The sequence below is a fragment of the Botryllus schlosseri genome, chromosome 10 (assembly GCF_051294905.1).
Source record: "Botryllus schlosseri isolate E-star chromosome 10, Bs_hap1, whole genome shotgun sequence".
NCBI lineage: Eukaryota > Metazoa > Chordata > Ascidiacea > Stolidobranchia > Styelidae > Botryllus > Botryllus schlosseri.
Genome location: NC_137245.1, coordinates 22004289 through 22008973, shown reverse-complemented (window position 1 = coordinate 22008973; position 4685 = coordinate 22004289).

Below are 4685 nucleotides of genomic sequence, written 5' to 3'. Positions count from 1 at the left end.
CGTGTCGTTTGAAGTCGTTCATTTTCGTGATTGCAATAACTTTGTGAACATCTACCTAGTACCTACACTCAACTTTTTTAGACACGCCACTTTTATGATGGTGAAAAATTTAGCCCCCCCCCCTCATCGTCATATCACAAAATGCAACCAGAATGATGGCAATCCCAACGGATAATTTGATTGCATGGAAGGTATTGACAACTGATGAGATAATTCTGAACTATGAAATTAGGACTATAGACAGAGCAAAAACCACGAAATGGTGGTAAATCGCGCCGAGCGCGAAAATAATTTTCAGTTGACCGGAGCTTCCCGCCCCCTTCAGATGCTCTCACAGATTTAGAACCACTGCTCTACAGTGAGTACGGTAGCGCGTTAAATGAGCGTCTTGACTTTCCTTACTATCATCTGGTCAAATCGTGACCCCGTCGGGCGTACGTAAGCCGCAGCAACCAGCCAAAATTACCGATGGCCTTAGGAGAGCAGTCAACAGGGTATATATAAGGAGTGGAGACTCGATAAATCCTATACTAACAATTAGGGCTGGGCAAAATCGAGTACCTGAGTGATTCGATTCTGAATCACGTAATATGCTTCGAGTCGAGTAATCGAATATCACTCATTATGACGTCATAACTGAATCTAATATGTTCAGGTTCAAATATGTACCTTTTATGCGACCACAAAGAATATAATGCCTGTTTTCCATCACATAAAAGATACTTTGGTATTTTTTCGACCATACCGATTTCATTGCACTTGGTGACAATGTTGTGGGATGATCATGACTTCGGAAATGTGCTATTCGCAGTAACGTTCGTCACTTTGTTCTATATATTTCGTATGCTACGATACGGGCAATTAAGGTTTCAATGCTTCAACAGTGAAAATCAGTATCGAAACTATCATTCTCGTTGATAAATTACCTTTTAGTAGCGAGGAGCGTAAAATTTCAGTACTAGAAAAAATCGTATTTTACTACTCGACTCGAATCATTAAAATTAATACTCGATTCAGATTTGAGTACTCGAATCATTGTGCCCAGCCCAACTAACAACGTGCATTCGAGACCTGGCGTATAAAGCGTAAATGACTGAGTGAACTGTATTGAACGCTACTCAACTCCGACAATAGGGTGATTGTTGTGACGCAGAGGGTATGCGATGTCGAATGCGGCACATTGTGTCACAACGCAGCGATTAATAGCAATTGCGACCTTCAATGTTGAGTGCGGTATGTGAAGAGTGAAGGTATAGTCGAAAGACAGAAACACTTGAGTAAGTGGTGCAAGTAGCGAAGCCTACTTGAGTATTCCGAAAAATGGAAGTATTTCGTTATGGACCGCCTCTGGAAATAACACAGATGCGAGACAATTTATGGTGAATTTAATAAATGTTGCGAATTTCGGTACGTTTGGTTACCCGACCCAACCCTAATAAATAAAGCAGAAATCATCACGAAAATAAAGAGTTTTGGTGACATAATTGTGAAGATTAAAGATTTACAGGTTAACTCTGCCAAGAAATTCAGTTTTATGATGATTTACGAAGTAATCTTGAACCCCCTTGGAGCTCCCCCTATGGGCACTGTTGAGGTGTGACAGTCGGGGTCACGAGCTTATTTCATTATCTGTGGGTTAACTCTGCCAGGAAAGTCAGTTTTATGTTGATTTAAGAAAAATCTTGAACCCCCTTGGAGCTCCCCCTATGGGCAGTGTGACAGTTAGGGTCACGCGCTCACTGGATTACAGGTGGCCCTGGCAAGAGTCACGCCACGCGCGAGATATTTGACAGCCAGACAACGATATCAATTTCTCCGAAAATGACTACATCAACAAACATCGAAATATGACAAAATTCTGCAATATAATTTGGTATAGGACGCACCAAAAACACTGTTCAACTTGTTATTGTAATTTTTGGGGTATGCCCGACTTGAGCGACAGGCTATAACCACTGCTAGGGGTTGTTGTTCAAATGCTCGTAGGCTAGCTAGAAGTAGAAATATTTATTTACAATTGTATGTTTCTTAGGCGGATTTCAAGCTAGGTTTCTTCGGTAGATATTACACCCCGTGATAAAGTGAGGCTCACGAGACGATTTCTTTGGGTCCGCGACAGCCTCTCGACGAAATTGCTACTAAGCAGGAAAACGTCAAGCCGAGTTCAGCACAAGGCCCCTAGTGAAATTGTTTAACTTTTTAAGCCAACATATGAGCTAACGTGAAAAACATACCATACCAAATTCATCGAATCAACTCAAGCTCATAGCAAGCGGACTTGTTGATTTATTTTTCGTCAGCGGCTACCCGACCAGTCAAAAACAGGTCAAATTTGACTGTACTTTACCAAAGTTTAGTGCGCATTCGCCATAGTTCAGACATATCTGAATATGTTTGGTCATTAATTTCTCAGTCAACAAATGGTTACACGTTAAAAAGCACATTTTTTAGTCACAGGCAACTTTTTCATAGGGGGGGAATTTTTGCTCAAATATTGGCCAAGGGGGGCACGAGACGAAAAAGGTTGGGAACCACTGCCATAATCCGAGTTATACCATGTTATTGCACTTGGCAGGAGCTGACGATTTCTGGTATCCTATGGTCATTGGTCATACTTACGCCTGTATTGCCCGTAAATGTTCCCACGCTGTCGCGCAAAACATATATCATTACTGGGCAAAACACCTCGGCGTGGAATGGGTCATGTACTGATACAACATAGACAAGACACGATACCTGACATTTGTCAAACAAGTTCTGTATTCACCCAATCACGATGCGCATCTTGTAGCGTTTCATCTTCAAATTCGTTACGAAATCTGCCACTCTCGATATCGCACAGAGAATAGAATACAGATGCAGATTATAATCAAGTGTATTCCAGGTTCGGGAGAAATCCCGTTTGAAGTGGACAAACGTGAAAAGGCTTCTGTTGACAATGACAGAACATATATTCCCCTCTGGCGACATGACACAAGTCGTTCGAACCTTTCTCAAATCCTGTTGCTAATGCTATGTCAACATCGCTTTCCGAAATTCGATGACTGTTCAGTGTTCAGTGTTCACGAAATTATCTGCGTGATTCGCGAATCTCGTTCGACCCGCAGATGCTTCGAGAGTTGACATGTAAAGTCCGTCATATCGCATGATTAGTGATTAACAAACTGCGCGCTCTATTCTTCGGTTACAAAATATTTTGTTTCAGGGGTCATCAGCTATTTATCTTGTATCGGTTCAAAACACCATATGGTTACAATGTAAATGAACAGCTTGGAACGGGTCAGAACGACAAGGCAAAGTACACCAATCAAATCCCCAATTTGGCAACTGGTAAATTGGTTTTAATCAGCGAATGAATGGAGTACTGAGTAGAATAGCCTAACAAATAGGATACTGATAATACTCGACATATAATTCGCAGGGCTTCTTCAGACCTACAGCGACACTACGCGCTGCGTTATTCTTACAGACACGGGGACATTAACATCGACACCGCAATTCTACAAAAATAGAATTGCTCAACCAACACACTTGAATCACCTTTCACCCGGTTCTATTTCGGTTCGACAGCTAATGAAAGTAACATTCCACGAATTATATCACACCCTCTTCGACGGAGGAAAGCAACTATCCGTATGAGTCGACTTCACGTCATAAGCATCAAAACTTTACCTCCTTACATTATATCCACACTTAAGTAAAGCCAATAAGTGAGATCAGTGGAATTCCCTTGTACACTGGTTGACGAAAATCAAACAAAGTTGCCGTGAATCGCTCTTTTTAAGCGCGTAGTCATCAAGCAAGACCGTGATATGAGGGAAGTAGACAATCTACAAAGGTGATTTCAGTAAGTACCGTACTGTATAAGCATCATGTTATTTTCCTATCAATTGCAATGACGTGGCACATTGACATAGAACATACATTTGATTCATATTGCTTAATATGACTGGACACTGGACAGTAAGACACAGTATGAATGGAATTCTCAAGCCCGAAGGAATGTCGGGAATTCCTCGTTGAGACAGCGTGTGTAAATAGTCCAAAGTGTAAAAAGTTCTTCGGAATAGTCGTAACAGCACTACTTACACTAATTCCAGTAATTATGCTACGTGAAAGCACATAACAGACCGCCTATCGGTGAACAGAACAACGCTTGCATTCGGAACAGTAAGCCTTGGCTCTAATCCTATTCCATCAAGTCGCTGACGGTACATGGAGACTCGTGTTCACTGTTCAGCACACATAAAGAAGAGAGACGGAAATGTAAAGTACCGCAGTAAATATATTTGCTCTAAAACACTAAAAGTGTTGCAAGAAATGGCCGTGACAGCTGAAATCTTAACAACGGTTGGCAATAATTATCGTTATGGGCAGGGTTACCATCGACATGGACCCAAAAATAAGGACAGTCGAAAAATTAGATTACCATTAAAAGCGCTTTTGTTCATACTTTGTATTTATATGAGCCGTGGCATATCACATTACATACGTTTCGCAAGAAACAACCTGCTCTTGCAACTCCTGGTCATTAGAATATGCTTCATATGGATCTCACGACAGCGCAGGTCTAGGTTTATCTTTACTTAGGGCCGAAACAGCACTTCGTCAGCCCCACCCCAAAAAACACATTGGTCTGCCCCCCCCCCACAGGGTGATAAAACCAAACTTCTTCACCTCGTTCT